A 23,198-nucleotide genomic window follows, 5' to 3' on the forward strand; every position below is an offset into this window, starting at 1 on the left:
TGCATTTCCTTCTCTAAATCCTCGCGCAAACGGAAAAATAGCTGACATCGAAATAAATGTCCAAGGAATAGAAAAGCAACTGGAATCACTCAACAGAGGAAAGTCAACTGGACCTGACGGGATACCAATTTGATTCTACACAGAGTACGTGAAAGAACTTGGCCCCCTTCTAACAGCTGTGTACCGCAAGTCTCTAGAGGAACGAAAGGTTCCAAATGATTGGAAAAGAGCGCAGGTAGTCCCAGTCTTCAGGAAGGGTCGTTGAGCAGATGCGCAAAACTATAGACCTATATCTCTGACGTCGATCTGTTGTAGAATTTTAGAACATGTTTTTTGCTCACGTATCATGTCATCTCTGGAAAGCCAGCATCTACTATGTAGGAATCAACATGGATTCCGGAAACAGCGGTCGTGTGAGACCCAACTCGCTATATTTGTTCATGAGACCCAGATAATATTAGATACAGGCTCCCCGGTAGATACTATTTTCCTTGACTTTCGGAAGGCGTTCGATACAGTTCCGCACTGTCGCCTGATAAACGAAGTAAGAGCCTACAGAATATCAGACCAGCTGTGTGGCTGGGACATGTTATTCTCAATGGAGAGGCGTCTACAGACGTTAAAGTAACCTCTGGCGTGCCACAGGGGAGTGTTATGGGACCATTGATTTTCACAATATATATATATATGACCTAGTAGATAGTGTCGGAAGTTCCGTGTGGCTTTTCGCGGATGATGCTGTAGTATACAGAGAAGTTGCAGCATTAGAAAATTGTAGCGAAATGCAGGAAGATCTGCAGCGGATAGGCACTTGGTGCAGGGAGTGTCAACTGACCCTAAACATAGACAAATGTAATGTATTGCGAATACATAGAAAGAAGGATCCTTTATTGTATGATTATATGATAGCGGAACAAACACTGGTAGCAGTTACTTCTGTAAAATATCTGGGAGTATGTGTGCAGAACGATTTGAAGTGGAATGATCATGTAAAATTAATTGTTGGTAAGGCGGGTACCAGGTTGAGATTCATTGGGAGAGTCCGTAGAAAATGTAGTCCATCAACAAAGGAGGTGGCTTACAAAACACTCGTTCGACCTATACTTGAGTATTGCTCATCAATGTGGGATCCGTACCAGATCGGGTTGATGGATGAGATAGAGAAGATCCAAAGAAGAGTTCGTCACAGGGTTATATGGTAAGCGTGATAGCGTTACGGAGATGTTTAGCAAACTCAAGTGGCAGACTCTGCAAGAGAGGCGCTATACATCGCAGTGTAGCTTGTTGTCCAGGTTTCTAGAGGGTGCGTTTCTGGATGAGGTATTGAATATATTGCTTCCCCCTACTTATACCTCCCGAGGGGGTCACGAATGTAAAATTAGAGAGATTCGAGAGTGCATGGAGGCTTTCCGGCAGTCGTTCTTCCCGCGAACCATACGCGACTGGAACAGGAAAGGGAGGTAATGACAGTGGCACGTAAAGTGCCCTCCGCCACACACCGTTGGGTGGTTTGTGGAGTATAAATGTAGATGTAGATACTCAGAGAATCCCTCTCAGCCAGAGAAACCGAATGAAAAGTGGGACTACCGAAAGGAGAAGCCTGACAAGAATAAATAGATCCCTGGGGCTCCCACACCACAGCTTCTAGCAGGCTCCAATCCTGAGGATGAGATGGAGATCCTCGTGCCTCCAAGGGCCTCAATGTCCACAGAGCCTCAGACTCAAGGGTCACAGAGGGCAGAAGCCCTCAACAGGTGGCCATAGGTGGCCTTGAGGCATAAACTGCCTCCTTAGTGACTGCCCTCTCAGACCACAGAAAGCGTCATCCTGCAGTGGAATAGTGGTGGGTTTTCCCCCACCTAGCTGAGCTATGACAACTCTTAAGCATTACACCTACTTTTTGTTTGGCCCTTCAGTAAATCTGGTTTCCAGCAATATGGACCCCTCCCCCTCTTAAGCCATCAGGGGTCTTACAAAAATCATACTGACTGTAACAGGCTGTCTGGTGGAGTCTGTATTTATGTCCTTACCTCTATATGTAGTGCACCTGTGGCCATTCAAACACTTTTAGAAGCTGTGGCTGTCAGGGTGACGACAATGCAGGAAACTACCATCTGAAACATCTACCTTCCTTCAGTTGGTGAAGTACTACAAAATGTATTGGCTGCACTAATTCCCAACTCCCTCCACCTTTTCTACTGTGGGGTGACTTTAATGCCCATAACCCTTTGTGGGATGGAACCCAGATTACCGACCTTGGTAAAGACGTTGAGCATCTAACAATTCAACTCCACCTTTGCCTCTTAAATACTGATGCTGCCACTCATTTCAGTATGGCACGTGGCCTATACTCAGCCATTGATCTCTTCATTTGCAGTCCTGGTCTTCCACTTTCACCTGTGTAGTGGTGACCACGATCCAACCTTCTCGTACCTCCTGCAGTGTCACTCACTTGGACACTTGCCCAGATGAGCTTTTACTAAGGCTGATTGGGACACTCACCTCTGCTACCACCGTTGGATCCCTGTTCAACGGCAACATTGATATGATGATCCAGAACATTACTACTACCATTGCTGCTGTAGTTGAATCGTAATCCCTTTTTCCTCAGGTTGCCCCTGGTGGAAGACAGTGCCTTGGTGATCACCGGAAATCACAGATGCCATTAGAGACTGTAGGCGGGCCCTCCAACACCATAGGCACTTCTGTCTCTGGAGCACCTCATTGCCTTCAAATGACGCCTTGCACAGGTCCATCAACTCATCAAATGACAGAAGCAGGAGTGTTGGGACGATGCATCTCCACAACTGGACCTTCCAAACCTTCCCAGGTTTGGACTAAGCTCAGATGCCTTTACAGATATCAGACACCTGCAAGTATACCTGTGAGTTCCACTCATGGAGCTGTGTTGCACCGACCTATACGTGATCATAGAGCATCTTGCTGAGCATTATGCTTGCACCTCTGCATCTGAGCATTACCATCCCCACCATTCATCTCCCAAAACAGTGGGTGGAATGACAACTCTTATCATTTCCTCCACATCTCCCTGAGCCATGTAATGCTCCCTTCAGTGAGTTGAAATTTCTCCCTTTAGTGACTGCGAATTTCTCAGTGCTCTTGCTGATTGTCCTGACACATCCCTTGGACCAGACCGCATTCATTCCAAATGCTTAAACATCTGTTAGCGGATTACCAGCGCCACCTCCTTCCTGTCTTCAACCACTTCTGGAGTAATGTCGAATTCCTGTCGCATTGGCAAGAAGGTATCGTCGCCGTTCCAGTGCTAAAACCTGAAATGGACCTACTCAATGTGGACAGCTAGTATCCTATCAGCCTCACCAATGTTCTGTGCAAGTTGATTGAATGGATGGTGAGCCAGAGGCTGTGTTGCCTCCTTGAGTCTCAGGGTTTCCTGGCTCCATGACAGGTTTTTTTTAGTGAGGTCGCTCACCACTGACAACTAGGTATACCTGGAATCTGCGATCCAAACGGCCTTTTCCTGCCGTCAGCACCTTGTTGGCATGTTTTTTGATCTGACGAAAGCATATGACACCTCTTGGCATCACCACATCCTCGCTACAATGCACGAGTGCGGTCAACGGGGCCAGCTCCGGATTTTTATACAGACCTTTTTGTCACTCCGCACCTTCAGAGTTCGAGGTGGTGTTTCACATAGTTGCCCCGTATCTGAGAGAATAGAGTCCCACAGGGTGCCATATGAAAGGCGCAGTCATGGGCCCTCAACTCATGGCTTTCAGTTTTCACCCACCAAGACTTGCATCATACACTTCTGTCGTCATTGTACTGTCCACCCACATCCGGAATTTTGCCTGGATGACCAACTACTTAATGTAGTGGAGACTTATCGCTTTTTAGGTGGTTTTCGACACCCACTTAACTTGGTTTCCCCATCTTCGTTAGCTTAAGGAAAAGTGTTGGTGGCATCTAAACATTCCTTGATGTCTGAGCCACTCCAACTAGGGTGCAGATCACCCTACACTGCTGCTGCTGTACAAAGCCTTTGTGCAGTCCTGTCTTGACTATGGGAGCCTGGTGTATGGTTCAGCATTGCCCTGAGCACTGTAGCTGCTGGGTCCTATACACCACTGTGGACTTCGACTTGTGACAGGGGCTTTTTGAATGAACTCAGAGACAAGCTTCCTCATGGAAGATCCATTGTGGATTAGGTGATAACAACTGCTTGTGTGTTATACCACCCACTTTCATAGTTTGCCTCAACATCAAAATTATCAACTTCTTTTCCCTAACATGGAGACCCTTCTCCCACAACAGCGACCCATATTGGGGATTCCAACTGCAGTCTGTGTCTGATCCCTTCTCACTCGACTTGACACTTTCTCTCGACGACCTTTCCTGCAGGTCCAATCACGTACATCTCCATAATCCGTGCCTCAGCCACGGCTTCATCTGAACCTATCGCAAGGCCCAAGGGGCTAATTTCCACCGGATGTTCTCTGCTGGCAATTTTTCTCTATTCTTGGCGAGCTCCAGGGCTCAGAAACAGTAAACACTGATGGCCTGATGCTCAATGGTCATATTGACTTCGCTTACACTCACGCTGGACATACTGAACAGTGCTCGTTGCTGGATGGTTGCAGTGTTTTCACTGCAGAGTTGGTAGCCATTTCTCATATTCTTGAGCAAGCCCTTCATCATCTGTAGTGACTCCTTAAGCGGCCTACACCCTCCAGTCACTGTGGATAAAGTTCCTCTGTATGGTTAACATGTCACTGTACGGTGTGGCTTAATGGCTGTGTTCATCACTGGTCCACCCTTTTTTTTTAAACAGGTTTGCTCTCAAGGACCAAAGACGTGCAGTGTGACTGGCCAGTGTTATTGCAATATGCTTCGTTAGTGTGTCACACCCGCCCTACAGAAGGAGACGCATTGAACTCAACAGTTTTCATGCAAGATGGGGCCTCACCACACACCGCTTATTAATTTCACCTGCTTTTCCGTAACACATTTGGAAACAATCGAATTATCGGTCAGTCGTTTCCAAATGCTTGGCTGGTACGATCACCTGATCTCACTTCCTGTGATTTCTGGTTGTGGAGCTACCTGAAGAGCAAGGTTTACCAGGGAAACATTCACAGATGTGCTGATCTAATGCGCTGCATATCAAGAGGGGTAGCCAGCATACCTATGTACATGCTTTGTTCTGCTGTTCAGAATGCAATCCTTCATTTTCAGACTCTTCTGGACACTGATGGGCGCCATATTAAGCCCCTTTTGTAGCAGTGGTGCCGGTATGTAATGGTATGTACACTAGCAGCACATTAAAAATGTTTCAACTGAATTGATTCCGCATTATTTCTCTTCCCCATGTCCTTGATATTAATGCTACTAAGTTTGATTCTCATACGGTAATTAGTTTCCGTGTTATAACGTGTTAAATAGAGTGAGTTAGATTATAACCACACGTCATTTACCTTGTATGGTTCACACGTAACCACCAAGTTTCTGCTTTCGTGCTAGAATGCCGGCCACAGACGCTGGAGTTGACGGCCGCGTGTGCATGCTTGTTTCTGTATAATGGTGTGTTTCTCTCTTTTACTGATGAAGGCTGTGGCCGAAAACTTCAAGTAAGTGTCTTTTCTGTCTACAACTTGATATGTCTTCTTTAAACGGGTGATCGGAAAATGTCTTAAATGCTTGTAGGGATGTTGCAGGGCAGGTTGTAGAGAAACAGTTAAGAAAGAACGCGATACGTTCCGCCGTTTTTGAGCTATGTTGCAATGCAATTATCCAATCGGAGCGTTGCGCGCTCACATTCCAGCGGCCTACTAGGGGCAGTGTTGCCCAACGAATGCTTTGTTTGGTAGCTGGAGCTTGAATTTGGACTCGCATCCACCTGACTGACTAGCTTCAGTGCTAAATAACTCGAAAGCAGCGCAACACATAGAATTTTTTCTTGACATTTATGTCTCTGTGTAACCTGCCTAGTAACACCTGCAAGCGTTTCAGACATTTCCTGACCATACTGTACGTATTTTTCATTTCGAAGCTTACACGACGTCCATTTAATCACCGTAACGAGTTTTTTATTTTGATCTAACCTTTGCTCCTTTTATTCTTTTTTACTTTGAAATCTTTCTTGCGTAATCGTAATTTTTGTTACTCTATCATAACACTACAAGTTTAAAAACAAGCAGTTTATCGATTAGACATAACAGATGAAACATTCCAGTTACAGTCTGATATTGGGGAGAGGAGGACTGAAGACGCTCATGTTCGTGTATGATACTCATTTGTAATAATGAACATGAAATTAATTTGAGCATGTCGACACTTACACGACGTTAATTAACCTCCAGATAACGACTAAGAACCTCTCAAGTATTTCTCTTTTGCAGCTGTTATATAAGTCGATCGTTACTAGCTATAACGAAAAGTTATTGCCAGCCTTATCGCTGCAGTCTCCCAAGCAGAAAATGTAAAACCTTGCTGTGACATCCTCCTGAAATTTGCGTAAAGAACATAGTTGTCACTATGTATTTCTCACACCTCTATTATTTAGATAGTTCTTTGCCCACGGTCGCTTTTCCGTTTTCTGTTTCTATATCCTTCTCATCACAATAAACGCACCACAAAGCTCCTAAGCAAAGACGGAGATCCATAGCAGACTGCTTGTGCAATCAGACGTCTGGACACAAGAACGCCTTTGCGTTCTCTCCACGATTTTTTCTTCGTGCCCTTTATTCCTGCGAGTCTACAGTTGCGCACTACGGAGCTACTGGGTAAACTTCTGTTATTTTTAATGGTTTAGTGTGTCACGATTAATTATTTTCGTCACATTTTCAGAAACGAAGGTCCACAGTGGTGGATGGTTGCACAGTGTTGATTTAGCATCCAATCCAACACCTCCCACCCTCTGGTGTCTCAGTGGCAAATAAATGTTTATAAGTAAACAACTATGGCGTTTTATTATCAGATCAAGCACCGATACCTGATACCTACATTGCTATACACGTTACACATAGAAGAACCTACTTGGTTGTTTTATTTTTTTTTACAGCGCATATAAGCAAAACAAATAAACTTACCTTATTCTTCTGTGCTACTCGTTTTCCTGTTGGCAAATTTCGCAATCACTAAATCAGATATATCACTCTCTGAACATCTTCCGCTATTAAACATTTGTATTGTATCCTACTAGACCACAGCGACCGGTAGAGAAACGACAGAAAAGAAAAGCAGGAACCGCGAAACCACAACGCGTTATACCACAATTTTCCACCAAAAGAAGGCAACATTCATTCTAAACGGCTCATATCAAAAGTGCTGTAAGAAAAGTACTCTGTAGAACGAAGGTATGACCGTATTAGTAGACTTACAAAAATAAATATGGTACACATTACTTAGTTTCTTATTGGTACTCAATATCCCCCTATTCTAATTGATCAGGTAATTACAACTAGCTCGGATAACATTGGGAAATTTTTAGTGTTTTTGTCAACTTCGACACACTATGTACGGTGTGGCAAGCGTTTACTTTTAATTACGAGCTATTGTTTGTAATCATTATAAATTTAGACACTAGCGTCTTTCCATTGGACGGTGGACGGTAGACGGTAGGTAGAATACCATCCATATCTGGCTTAATAGATTTTTTTTCTTTTTACACCGAAGTGAGGGCCCCTCTTAATGCGCGAGGTACTTAGCATTTTTAAACTCTTACTACGTGGCTAATCTGGCACTCATTGTAGGTGAAGATGAAGAGAAGTTAGATAAGTAAGAAATTTGTGAAGATGTGATCTATTTGAGTACAGCAGTTTGCAGTTATACATGTTGGAGTAGCTATTGCATTGTATAATTCTTTGTCATAGCCAACTCTCTGTCACTAAACTTTTGTAAGGGGTGCCCCACGAGTACATGCTTAACATATGATGACAAGCAGATAGAACAAGTGGACAGTGTTAAATTCTTGGGATTACAGCTTGATAATGAATTCAACTGGGAGGGTACTCCCACAGAACTGCCAAAGCATCAAATCTGTATTTGCAATGTGATTTGTGTCAGACAAAGTGGATATAAAATTGAAAAAGCTGGCATACTATGTTTGCTTTCATTCCATAATGTCATATGGGATTAGTTTTTGGGGTGATTCATCAAGCCAAGCTAAAGTTTTCCAGACACAGAAACGTGCAATAAGAGTTATATGTGGTGTGAACTCAAGGACATCCTGCAGAAGCCTGTTTAGGGAACTAGGTATACTAACTGCTGCTTCCCAATATATTTATTCCTTACGTAATGAAATTTGTCATTAAAAATATCACTATTTCAAACCACCAGCTCAGTTCATGAAATCAATACTAGAAATAAGAGTAATCTTCACAAGCATTTAAAGTCACTTACTCTTGTACAAAAAAGTGTGTTTTATTCAGGAACACACATTTTCAATAACTTACCAGCAGCCATAAAAAGCTTAACAGCCAATTAAATCTAACTTCTGCACCATTTCAGTGCAGTAATGTGTTCATTGTAAAGAAGTATTGTAGTAGTACTATTACATGTTTATTGCGTTATAAATAAAACATTTTTCATTTTAAATTAAGTACATCAGTGTTTCTAAAACGATTCTTTCATGTAGTGTCCATTAAAAATCATTCCACTTGGAACCCACAGAAGGTACATTAGCTTATTTGTTTCAGTTGTAAATGCTTTTCTGACATGTTCTAAATCTTGGAGGACCTCCTCAGTACAGATCAATTGGAATGAAAGTAAATCTAATCTAATTAAGCCATATGTTTTCATTGTGTTTAGGTGCTCCCTGCTGTCACTGGTGTCTTGCAATGCGTTTATGTTTAGGTCACCTAGTTGCACAACTGCACAGTTCTTTCTTGCTTAGGATGACATGTAAGAGCTCTCCTATATTTTCAATGGACGTTTCTTTGCATCCATTCGGCGGTCTGTAGATGTTTAAGATGTACAGTGAGGAACTACTTAAAACTATTTTTTGGCATGTTACTTCAACTACATTTTCAACGTTATATTTTTTACTTTCGTCAAGGCTGTTTATATGGTTTCTGTTTATATTGTTATGGGTTAGTATAGCAGCGCCATCACCCTTACTACTACTCCTTGCATGAATTAGCTGTTACATTATAATTTGTAACAGTAAGATTTGGAATTTCATGCTCATTTAGACCATGTTCTGACAGAGCTAGAATGTCAGGAGTTTCTTCGTTTAGCATTATTTCTAATTGGGTTGCCTTATATTTTATGTATTTTATATTCTAGCGCATTATTTTTATAATTGAATGACCTGATTCTATGTTTGTTTTTGTCCATTCTTTTTGTTATCACTGTTTTTTGTGGATAGCAGATTTATGATTTTTCACCCCCACTATACAACGTTAGTTTTTTCGTTTTTAATGATTTTACAAACATCTGCATGCATTCTGCTAAGTGTTACCAAATCTAATCTATTTAAACGTGTGCCATCCTTTCCTAGACAGTTTTCACACAGGAATTTGTTTGGGTGTATGAACATAGCACCAAGACAATCACACTCTTTTTTGATGGCACTGTTTATTTGGGATATGTATTTGTCACTCACTAAGCACCTTTCTACGATTCCGCTACATATGAGCCTGGATCCTTCGTGAAGACTTCTTGCTGCACGAATCATGTTTCATTCATTAATTCATCTTCGCTGCTGCTTTTAAGCAAGTTTGTTCCAACATGTATAAATACACCTTTGCAATTTCGTTTTTGTTCCTTGTCCTGTTCTATAGCCGCTTGTTTTGCAATATTTTTGAAATGTTTGCCGAGTTGTTGCACTCTAATCCCAGGTCACATGTCGATTTCGCAGTTGGGGACAGCGATATTTTTCAATAGCGAATCTCCTATTACTAGAAACTAACATGTAACAGAGTCCCTTTATTGATAAATTTGTCATGTGTGGATTAGGGATTGGTAATTAGCAAATTCTGTGTAAGTCTGTCTGCCCACAAATATTTTCAGATAACTGGAAAACTGAAGGACTAACATTCCTGTTTCTAAAGAAACTTAATAGTTGGGAACATTGAGTACAATGGTTATAGAAGTTGCACGTGTGTATATTGCAGAGTGTGCACTATTGAAATACATTTGTGCTACTTACTTACATAAAAGTGATGTGTACCTTTACATAGTGTATATATATATATATATATATATATATATATATATATATATATATATATATATATATATATATATATATATATATGTCTATTCAGTCAAAAGTTACATGAAGCTTGAGGCTTGTGATAAGTGTTTGAGAATAGCTAGCAGTCAAAATTAACTAATAGCACAGTCAATGAACATATTAAAGCCTGTTAGCATAATGTTTTCTGTCTTAAAAAATACACTAACAAAAAAATTAGTACACTTTGAAAGACTGCATACGCCACCTGGCGGATAGTAGTACTTATAATTGTTTCAATATCAGCTGCTAACAGATAGTGTCACAGCATAGCTACCTGAGTGCCATCTGTGTCTGCCCTCTAACAGGGATTACTCACAGACAGAAGGCAAATGTGTGAAGCAAGCAGGCAACCATGTCACGAAGACTTACTTGTGCTTCCTGCAGCCAACTGAGCGGGTCTGAAAGGGGTTGAATTGAAGCCTTCTGAGTGGTGGGATGGCTCTTTCAGACAAATGCCACACACGCTGGGCAGGCTGCATCAGCTGTGCAACAACGCTGATATCAGTGGTCAAGTGAACATTCTCAGACCCTTAGATAAGTTTCTGGGTATCCATGCAGCACAGACACCCACCAGGATTATTGTATTGTATGTGCAGCAGTAGGCATGGGCTATGATCGCGCTCGAGAAACACGCGACGCGAAGGCAATTTCTCGAGAATGTCTCGGGTACGCTCGAGAAGTTAACAGTGCTGCGCTCTCTGAGAAACTGCGCAAACCTTCAGTACACGAAGCACTGAGCCTCAGCGGTCATACCCTTAGTGAGTACGTGCACGGAAAACTTTGAAATTCTGTGATTGATATCAACTGTACTACCGTTATTAATGTGTACTGAAGTATTAGTATATGTCTTCAGTAAGATAAAAATCATAGAATTGTTGTCTAAAACAAAGCACAGAATTCGCATGAAACAGAAGCTTTATTCTTACAAAATAAATTACCGTGTACATTCTGTATACATGCATGCTTCAACGTAAAAGAGAAGTGTTCTAGCCTTTTATATACAGAAACTGCGTACATGCGTTTACTTACTGAAGAAAGAAAGGAAACAAAAGTAGTTGAGCAGAAGGCATTGTTACATCCCATTGCTGCACTGCCGTCGATTTTTGTCTAGAAATGTGATTTTATTAACCAATTGGCCTTTTAGTGCTTCTTTGTTTGTTTATAAGTAGTCTTGTTTTCGCAAAGATTGTTTCACTGGGAACAGAAGTTGCAGGTATTGCAAGATATTTTTTTGCCATGACAGCTAGACCTGGGTAACTGTTTTCATTTTGTTTCCAGTAGTGTAAAGGATTATCCGTGCATTGTAGGTACGGTTCTTCCAAATATCGTACCTCCAGGTCTATGCTGTCACAACCGCTTTTCATTAGATTTTATTGGAAACCTCTTCATCAAAAGAAGCCCATAAGGAACTATTAGCGTTTTGTACGAAATGGTACTCGTGGCTAGTGTCGTTAGCAGCCGAATGAGTAGATCATACGGTCTCTACCATGTTTGTGCACTCTGCAATTAGGCTTGCAACGGCATGTTTTGAATGAATGGGATTCGCAAATGGTAACGTTTTGAATATTGGGTCGAGAACTGTGGCAACGGTATATATTTTGTTTCTATTAATCCTAGCCGGACTTTTAGTGAGTTGTGTAGATGTTGCTGTAGCTCTTGCGCTGTCATGATAGCCCACTTCCCATTGCATACTGTTAGGATTAGCTGTCTGATTATTGTAATAGCTTTCGAAAGAGGTGTAGTTTTCAGTTGAGATTTCACTTGTTACCTCTTCAAATGGCTCCAATATACACAAACATTCGCTCAAAATTCGCCACTCGTCAGCTGTGAGGTTCTGTACACCTGAATACAAAGATGATAAACAGGCTGCAATGCATTCCATTTGCTCCACTAGACATTGAAGCATATAAAATGTACTGTTCCATTGGGTTTCGGTTTCCTGAATCCATTTATGAACAGGTTTTTCATTAGCATTGCAACTTATTTTACAATAGCTACCAATTTTTTCTGGCCTTTCCCGCGTTATGCAGAGCTCACAGTTGCTGTTCAAAGAACTTTTCACAACTAAATATTTAGTGTGTGTGTGTGTGTGTGTGTGTGCGTGCGTGTGCTAACCAAGGCACATGTTGCATACCTATGTTGCCACTGTGAATAAGTTGTACGGCTGCCGTCAGTTGTGATGCTTACAATTTTGTTTTCAATGTTCCATTTTGAAATCATGTTTTCTAACGCCTCACTAATATTTAGCGCTGAATGCTTTTCTGGGATACGGTATGTCTCGAGAGCTAAAGCTTTCAGGCACCAATTAGTGTTAATGAAATGACCAGTTACAGCCTCACTATTGAGTGAAGTCCAAACATTAGTTGTTAAAGAAACACAAGTAGAGGCTTCCACGGCCAAGTTTACAGCCGCTTTCTGTTTATGGTAATCGTCCTCAACCATGAGGCGCAACTTTTTTTGTTTTGGTATGGAGTATTGTGGGTCCAACAGTGAAGTGTCCTTGACGATTGAAAGCGGTTGAAAATCGTCTGTTATCATGGCCACGAGTGCTTCATCTACCTGTTGCCGTTTACTCCCCTCTATGAAGAGAAGCGTAGGATTTAGACCAGAGCTCCTCCTGCAAAAGTACACGTTATGCTCGACAACTAGTTCAATAAAATTACATGTCGTATCGTGCAAAAGCTAGGGTAGTATAGGACTGATTTTGGGGTATGTTGTATGTTATCGGAGTACAATTAAAACATCAATGATTTTTAATGGTGGCGAACCGCTTCGGACAATATCCGAACTTTTGCACGGAATCCACCTTTTGTACGATATGTACCTGGATATTTTGTCTGCCTCGCACTATTGGAAGAATGAGCCTCTGTGCCCATGGACGTCGCTGTTTTATTGCTCGATAAATTGTGCAGTTTAAGATGTCTAATCATGCCCATTGTATTTTTTGATACCTTACGGAGATTTTTACGACAAATGTTGCAATTAACGTTATCTCCATCCTCCGTAACGTATTGCCAGCAGCATGAGCTTCGTTTTCAAGTGTTTGATTTGATTTGAATAACAACTTTACTCGAATGAAACCTAAGACATACTAATTACGAGCATAGCAGTTGCATTAAATTCATAAAACTACAGCGGCGCGGCGTAAGTTGTCACAGCCAACTGGCGCGCAGCGGCACACGCCGCCAAACCGTTACTCGTGAGCTTCTCGAGAATTTCCTGAGAACGAGAGGCTCGAGGATTTCTCGGTGCACTCGAGTCGCCGCGCCTCGCCATCCCATCAATGGCAGATAGTACAGCCACGGCAGCACAGATAAAACAGAGCCTGTGAGCCCCAATATGTCAACATGAACTATTGCTAACTAATTATTAGTAGCTGGACTGTGGACACGCACATCTCTAGACTACCTCCCACTCAATCTACAGCATCGGCGTGCATGGCTTGACTGGCGCTGTCCGAGGATGACTTGGAAAATGGAATGGCATGCTTTGGTTTTCAGTGATGAAAGCAGATTCTGCCTGCATGCAAATGTTGGTCGGTTGTGCATATGGTGCAGAACTAGTGGGTACAGTCTTCTAGAGTGCATTCGTCCAAGACACACTGGCCATATCCCACACCTTATGGTCTGGGGTTGTGACAAGCTACAACTCTGATTCACCTTCCCTGTTTCTGGAGGGGACAGTAACCAGCACTCAGTACATGCAAAACGTTAGTCCTGTTTTTTTTGCCGTTCTTGCAACAAGGTGGTGTGTTGTTCCAATAGAATAACGCTCATCCACGCACCATCCATGAAACTCAGTGTGCTCTACAAGAAATGCAGCAACTTTCCTGGCCAGCACCATTTCCAGACTTGTCTCCAATCAAGCATGGTTGGGGTATGATGAGACTAGAAGTGACTTGTGCAACTTCTCAACCAACTCATACAGAACTTTGTGAACAGGTTAAGCAGACATGGCTTAACGTATCCCAGGATGGTATTCACCATTAGTACGATCGACTGGATGCTAGAGTCGGTGCTTGCATTGCTGCCCGTGGAAGGGACAGTACAAACTAATGTGAGTGTTTCAGCATGGGTTGATACATAGTACCTCAGAACCAGTTGTGCTATTGATCTGTAAACATTATCATTCCATGTGTTCCACATGCACTGTTGTCCGCCCCGATAGCTGAATGGTCAGCGTGACGGACTGCTGTTCTAAGGGGCTTGGGTTCGATTCCTGGGCGGGTCAGGGATTTTCTCCGCTCAGGGACTGAGTGTGTTGTCTTCATCATCATTTCACCCCATCCAGCGCGCAGATCACCCAATGTGGCATCAAACGTAGTAAGACCTGCACCAAGGCAGCCGGACGTGCCCTGTAAGGGGCCTCCCAGCCAATGACGCCAAATGATCATTTCCATTTCATACGCACTGTTGCAACACTAAATCTTGAGTGAATTGGAAACCTCTAAAAGAGTGTACTAATTTTTTCTAGCAGTGTATATAGTGAAGCTTACAGAATCACATTTGAAGGATGCAATCATGTAATGTAAAAATTTTGGGAAAAGTAGATTGATTTGAAAGCGGACTGCATAAAGAAATTAGTGCAATTTTAACCTATAAATCACAGTCTTTCACTGCTAGGTCTTTAACTGCTCACTCTGTATCCATAAACCCTTGAGTCACATTGCAGCTACGTATATGTACTGTTTGTAGTGCATAGCTTATGACATGTCACATGTTGGTGACTGAAGGGACAGCAGCTTTCTCCTAATGAATGGATTTCTTGCTAATTTACTACATTAAATTTAGATGACATAAGCACAAGTATCGTTAAGCAGTTTAGTTATACTTTATTATTAATACAGTGCACAATTAAGTTTGGGCAATGAGATCGATGGAATATAAAGAGTGAGTGGATGAATGAGTACACATTTTATTCAAAATTACTATGGGTAAGGAAATAATTTTATCTGCATTGTAAGGGAGAAATCAAACTAAAGGACATGCTGACTGTTTACAAATAAAAGCTTATGAATGCACCAGCCTCACTGTGAAGATCACATTCAAGGTGGAGGGTTCCACGGACCACTGATGTCAAGAATCAACACCAGTGAAACAACTCACCATTCACAAAAAAAAAAAAAAAAACCGAGATTACCACACACATGTTTAGGGTACAGTTTACATGACTCTGAAGCAAGCACATAATGTCTGTACCCATGTTCCAGGCAGTGCATTGGTAGAAAATACTTAAATTTGCTTTGGACTGCTACTGATTGATAATAGATAGCTTTATCTATTGGATAACACTGATGGATAACACTGATGGATCTCAGGCTGCTCACCAAGAAGTATTGTAGACAAATTGCCACTATTGCTACAGGAACAAATGATTATCAAACTGGGGAATGCTTTCACAGCAGATAAGCAGTGCTGAATACTTCAAGTGATTCTTAGAAAAGTTTGTACTTTCATTTATTATTGACATGGAAAGTAGTTCTTTTTCATTATTTGGTGATACAATTAAAAAAATCACAGTGGTAACATGAATCCCACATGCGGATTCCATCATATATAGGCAAATGAAGACTGATTTGTTACATGCATTCAGTGATCTCACTATTACTACTGAGCAAGGTGGCACAGTGGTTAGCATACTGGACTCGCATTCATGAGGAAAATGGTTCAAACCTGCATCTGGCCATCCTGATTTAGGTTTTCTGCGATTTTCCTAAATCGCTTCAGACAAATGCCTGGATGATTCCTTTGCAAAGGAACGGCCAACTTCCTTCTCTAATCCGATGGAAAAATAGGTTCTGTCAAACTCTGCAAAATGCTTGCTGCCTGCAACTATCACTTACTTACTTGATGAAAATTTCTTCCCAGTAAGCCAAAGTTTCTAGTTAGGGAACGGGAAGTTCTTGGAGGTAAGTGTGGTTAAAGAGTGGATGAGGTATCTATTCAAAGCCCAATTCATGCACTTTTGCCTTTGTTATTGGTGATATGTGAGAGAGAAGATAGTGCAGTACTTTGATGCAAACAGTTTGATTATAAATCTGGAAAAAGCTGTTGCAATGGATATTTTCACCACCCACAATAGGACACTAGCTAATCCACCTGTAGAAATAAGTAGACAAAAAATTGAAAAACAGGGAGAACAAAATTTTTCAGTATGTAGATTCAACAAAACAAGAAATGAGACACATGTGGACTATATGAACAAAAAACTAAGCAAAAGATGCTTTGTAATGAGAGTAATAAGAAACTGTATATCACATGATAATATCTGGACCATAAATTTTGCTCATTTTCAGACAATATTGAAATCTGGTGTAGTATTTTGGGGAAATTGTGGAGCTACTCTAAAATCACTTGGATTGCAGTAAAACATCATTAGATTAATAGAAAGGTTAGATCAAAGCTCAATATGCAAACCACTATTTAGGAACAATAAAATACTACCACTTTCATGTATTTACGTACTTGAAAATTTATTATTATGAAAGAAAATCTTAACAGTGGCAGTCCAAGCAACATCCATAATAAATATACACAGCTACCACACAAGACAGATAAATGATGTACATGTACAACAGACAAACAGTGCTGTTACAGAAAGGCACTCTTCCCCCTGGCATCATATTGTACAAATGCGCTACCCAAACCTACAAAAATAATGAACTTGTTTAAGTTCAGATCAACTGTGAAGTATTTATTGGTCCAACACTGTTTCTATACAGTAAGGGAGTACCTAAAAAAACTGCCTTACCAATTAAGACTTTTTATAAAATGTGTAATCTTTTGTTAAATTGATGTCCGGGGGGGAGGGGGGGGGGGGGGAATTATCAAGGAGTGTGTATTGTAATTAATGAATGGTCCAGTATCTTTTGTACACTGTACAGTCCTAGATTCACAGGACCAATAAATAAATAAATAAATAATCCTGGTTAATGGGCACTTTTGGTGTGGAAACCTTGGTCTTTTTTCAGCCAATGTAAGTTTCGAACAATCCAAAAAAGAAGTATAACAGCGAACAGTTATGGTTCTGCCCTTTTCAGAGAAATCTATGAGGAGTTTTCCTTTGAAATCACTAAAAATAGAGGTCATCACCTTACCAGATGACAAAACTATCTTTGGTGCACTTTCACCATCCTCAGTCCATTGTTCTGATATTGGTGTGTAATGATGGATCCAGGTTTCATCAACAGTCACAAATCAGCACGAAAACCATTGTGGATTGTGATTAAACATTGTTAGACATTTGGTTGGAATGTTACACCAGATGCAGTTCCGCTTGACTGAGCAATCGTGGCACCCACCTCACACACAGCTTTTTCATATCCAGTTCTCTGTGCAGGATATTATGCACTTGCTCAGTTGAGATGACTACAGGCTCAGCAGTCTCATTTACATATCATGGATTCATTCAAAGGTTTCCTTTGTGGTGACCTCAGTCGGATGGCTGGAGCACGCTTAATCTTCATTGCTTGTCCAACCATGTTTAAATGTGTTAATCCAAATGTAAATGATCTTGAATGATGTTGCAGAGTCCACATGAACTACAATTCCATTTGGATCTGTGCGGTAGACCAACCCTTCAAAAGAAAATGTTTAATAACAGCACAGAATTCTGTTTTCTTCATTTTCAGTCACAATCGACATACTGATCAATTCAGATGGCTGTCAACAATGAACTGTACACTGTAAATGGATGAAATTCTTTATATGGTCCTTGGAATATTCAAGCTTACCAACTATGAAAGAGAGGGGGGGGGGGGGGGGGGGAAGAAACCTCATGGAAATTTACCAGACTTATCAAACCACCCATGTATCTATGAGGTTTAGGACATTAAGAAACCAGTTTGTAACTTGTTAAATGGTGTAGAAGAAAAAATGGTCTCAAAAATCCAAATTTCATATAGGATAATGTACTCTCATCTTGTGCAACATGTTCCATGATATAATACACTAACTGGCAAAAGATCAGACTGCACTCTACGAGATCTCCACATAGAATGTGTGTCTACAATTTGTTGTCCATAATGTTCAATTGAACTGAAGCTTTCATTTTGATCTACATCAAAAACAGCTGAAGCAAGTGGGTCCACATAATATGACCTTTGAAGCAACTCGTGAAGAAAATTCGGACTGCTTAAATTGACATCGGTCAAATCAAAGGGCTCCTTGCACAGCAGTTAACAGATATGCAAATTAAGTTTCCATAAATGAAGAAGCTTCTCCATTCGCTCTGTCCTATTTCCTTTTACCTGTTAATCCATCTCCAAGTCTGAAGTACTACATTAGACATCATTTGCAGATCTCTGCGATACGCAGTCCTCAAATTCCACTGTCATTTCCTTGAAGCGACATCTGACTTGTTATGTGGAACTGTGTGTGTTCCATATTAGAGATCAGAAACAGAATACAACTAATGTTCCATATTATTGCATATATTAGAAATCAATGTTTTGCTTTTAAGTCAGTGCTTTACTAGATTCTTTCCTTCTCACTACAGTTCTGCAAGTATGACAAGCCCAAATGGTTGCACTGTGGCTGCTTCCTGCTCCTTTACTCACTCTCTCTTATTGAAGCAAGCAGGAGAGAGGGGCTAGTTCTGACTTCATACGCAACCTGAGCACACAATCTTGCCAGTGACACTCAGAGAATCAGAGAGAGAGCATAGAGAGCATAGAGAGCATAGAGAGCATAGAGAGCATAGAGAGCATAGAGAGCATAGAGAGCATAGAGAGCATAGAGAGCATAGAGAGCATAGAGAGCATAGAGAGCATAGAGAGCATAGAGAGCATAGAGAGCATAGAGAGCATAGAGAGCATAGAGAGCATAGAGAGCATAGAGAGCATAGAGAGAGAGAGAGAGAGAGAGAGAGAGAGAGAGAGAGAGAGCGCGCATAGAGAGAGAGAGAGAGAGAGAGAGAGAGAGAGAGAGAGAGAGAGAGAGAGAGCCAACCTCTTATTGAATTGCTAATTATCTTTTATTGACAACTGGTCAATTGTGGGATTGCACTGCTACCTTGGAATCTGGGTCATTTTCTTGCACAGACTGTAAATTTTTCTTCACTTAGATCGGTGTGGGTGATTTCATCTCAAATCGTACAAATCAAAAGTGAATGTTTCATCACTACTTCAGAGTCTGCTGGAAAAAAAAAAAATTGCCACATGATACCTCTCCAAAACCACAATGTTCTGATTTTCTTATGATTTGTTAAAACACCACAGACCTCTCTGAAAGAGTATTTTTGATAATGCCGTATTAAAAGGGAAAATTGAAACATTGTAATAAAGAAACCAAAAGAGAGAGATCTGAATTTATTTTCAATAAATATTTTGTTCCGAATACTATGACACACCACACACCACACTTCTGAGCTGTGTTCATTTTTTCTGGAAAAATAAATATGACAATTTGTAACTTTTTATGAATTTCAAAATTATGTTTTGAAAATATGAATTGTCACAGGATGCTAATATTCAATATATTAACAACTTCTCATTCAGTAATATGAACAACTGCACTGACTTCTTCAGTTTCGTATTTGGGCGATGGTGATCATTCAGGTGGGTTGTCACTCAATGTGAAAGATGAAGGACTGCTTACTCTCAGCTAGGACATTAATAGATGGAATTCTTAGACTGTCAAAATATTTGTACATAAAAATGGAAGAATCAAATTTTTTGGTTATTTAGAAATTATTTTCTCCAGAACCCCCGTCCTAAATGTTCTAAAAATTTCATTGTATGTTAGTTGGTCATGGTACACATGGTATATTGAGAGTGTGCAATGTTTGTCTGTACAACGTGTGAGAAATTTTTTAAGTGGACCTAGCTCTACTCTCAAGGTCAAAAGTTCATGGACACTTAGATATTTAAATAGATCGCTGATTTTAACTAAATGTCATGCAAACCTTATGTGTGTGTGTGTGTGTGTGTGTGTGTGTGTGTGTGTGTGTGTGTGTAAACATTTTCTTTTTAAAATATTATTCACAAATTATTGTATTCTGCCATGATTTTACTTCATGACTTTCCATGAATTAAAATTGCCTACTGCGAAAACAGTTCATTTGTTTCTTTCATCTGCTGGAGATTAAATCTTGTTGCAAAGATGTTTAGAGACATTCTACCCCATCACATGCAGTTTTTCCATGACCTGTTGCTGAAAATGTCCTTTTTTATCTTAATTCCTGTACTACAGTATTGACCAAGCTAAAAAGCAGAAACCAGTTTTTAAAATGAGATGCTGCTTCCTCAGCCACACACGTTTAGGAAATGCGTGGCCACTAGAAGTTATGTCATCAATTATCGTGCTGATGGCATAGCATGCATGTGTACTGTCATGAATGAGATCATCACTGACAATAGCAAAACTGTGTGATGTTCCAAGGAAGTTAAACCTGTGATGTGTGCCAGTGGTAACTTTGAATTTCGTTCTGCAAAGCAGTAGACCAGTTTTCAGCAAAGTCAAAATGAATAGTGTCACTATTCTGGGATGTGGCTGATTTTACTTCTTCTATGGCCTGTCTGAATCCTCCGGATATGATGGTGAGCTATTCCTTTCATGACCCAATGCCTAACCTCTGTAACATACTTCTCTGGCTCTACTGTCTTCTTTACAAACTTTCCTCCCTCCCACAATGCATAGGTATGGTGTCATTGCCAGTATCCTGAAAGTGTAATGCTTCAACCATTATCACTTCAGCACCAGGACACACTGCACACCCCTGCAACCAACATTTATCTTGCAGCTCTTGACTCTTAAGTAAAAGCATCAGGTCCATCTGTGTACTTCTTTCCTATGACACTGCTTATGGCAAAACAAACAAGTTTCAAATTAGTGCAGTAAAGGGCTGGCACTTTACCAGTTTTGGCAGTAAGGAGTAGAATTTTGAGAGACCAATCTTAAAATTTGAGTTGTTCTTTTTCATTAGGAAATATGCATCTCTTATCGATCTTGTCATATATCTTTTTACTTTTTTTACTAACAGAGATGACATCAGCATGGTTAGAACTTCGCCTGTTGCAGTCTTAGTCATCACTTAGGTAATATTTCAGAGCAACAGTAAGTGTATCATCTTGCAATGGATATCCACATTAAGAATCTAGGCATGTCAAAATACCATTCTCACACTCTATTTTACGAGCTTTTGAAATTAAATAAAGCGAGGAAGTGGGTATGTATTTTTGTATCTGCTGTTTTAGAGTAGCTACCTCGTATCAGTGTCAGTAAATGTACCTGTTCCACACAGGTAGCTGCTGAGATAGCAGTATTTAGGTTTTGAAACCTCACACAACATTTCATGCAAATATCACTATTTTCAGGTTCCACACTAAGTGCATCTATATTACCAAAACTTTGTGAAGATGTTGCTTTTTATAAAACTTGTTTCATTTTCTTCCACTTTTCTTTTTCCATACTGTTTTCTTCTAGTGCTTATTACCTTTCCTGGACATTTAAGAGGGGATATAGTAGGGAGTACAGCAGAAATGCTAATATTCAATATATTAACATATTCTCATTCAGTAATATGAGCATCTATGAACATCTGCACTGACTTCTTCAGTTTCGTATTTGGGTGACTGATCATTCAGGTGGGTTGTCACTCAATTTTTTCTTTTAGTGAGTGTAGCAATTCCTGCACAGTGGATGTGATATTAACAACGTTAATTGAGGACCAAGATATTTCTGCAATACCTCTGACTCATTTTTAACAACTGCAAAGATTTTTTCACTTTTCTTAAACACCATCCTCTTGTGTCTTCTTACATAGTCCACACACCTCACTCTTTCATTACTGTATTTCCCCACTTACGTCGTTTCTAACACAGTTCAAACCAAACATAAAACTTTATGTGAAATGGTTTACGTGCAAGTTCTCACTCATTTGTTATAAACAGAAGACTGGAAACAGTGTTGCCAACATGCACATTTTTCACTAGAAATTCAGGGATGAGAAATATGCAGAATGTTGAAACTGACCACTGTGTTTGCACCAACTACTAATATATAAACAAAACAATATTTTGTGTAACTGTCGAAAGTTTTCTAGGTTTTCAAGTAAATAATTCGCAAAGACTCATGAACGAGCAATTTTACATTTTTAGTAATAAATATTTACATACTACAGATAGCTGGAGCAGAAAAGATACTGTTTATAATTGCATCAGTAATACCTGGTAATACGACAAAAGATAGCGCTCTGTGACTTTCCAAAATATAGAAAAGAAATTTTTGAAGTAGAAAAATTAACTTAAATTTCGTATTTTTGTCTTAAATTTGTAAGTTAAAGAAAGCCCATTAGCATGCGAGAGTCAACTAAATTTCAACACACTAAGAGGGAACTTTAATGCAATACATTTTCCAGGTCTACAGTACTTTTGGTTTATTAAGTTACATTCTTTTAGACCCTACTGTTTCAAGAGTTATTTACCAAATATATATTTTTCAAAGTGCTGTACCATTTACAGAAATTAAGATAAAACGAAAATATTTTGTTTTTGAACACTTATGATATAGATGTCTAATATATATTTTTTCCAGAGAAATTCATGACCACAAGTTGACACAACCTATATGGTTTGAGACGAAATCACCTGCGTGTATTTTATACAGGATGGGGCAAATAAATGTATCCCAGACAACAGAATTCCAGGGTACAAAGAAACACAGCAGAGGAAAGAAAATACAGTACTAACCTGACCATAGCAGATGCTGAAAGTGCCCACCTTTCTTCTCTTGTCACTTTTGGGCCCTAGTCAGCAAGTTGTTGTAGGCAGATTGAAGATGGACTGCTGGAATTACGAGTCTCATCCGAAATGTTTTGCTGCAGTTCTTGAAGACTGAGAATGGTAGTGATACATCCTATACTTGAGGGCTCCCCACACAGTAATCACAAACTGACAAATCAACTGCCCTGGGTGGCCATCTAGCTATGACCAAACTGACCTGAAGATTGTGAAAATGTGCTCCAACATTTGGCCAGCTGT

This window comes from Schistocerca gregaria, chromosome 6 (assembly GCF_023897955.1).
Source record: "Schistocerca gregaria isolate iqSchGreg1 chromosome 6, iqSchGreg1.2, whole genome shotgun sequence".
Classification (NCBI taxonomy): domain Eukaryota; kingdom Metazoa; phylum Arthropoda; class Insecta; order Orthoptera; family Acrididae; genus Schistocerca; species Schistocerca gregaria.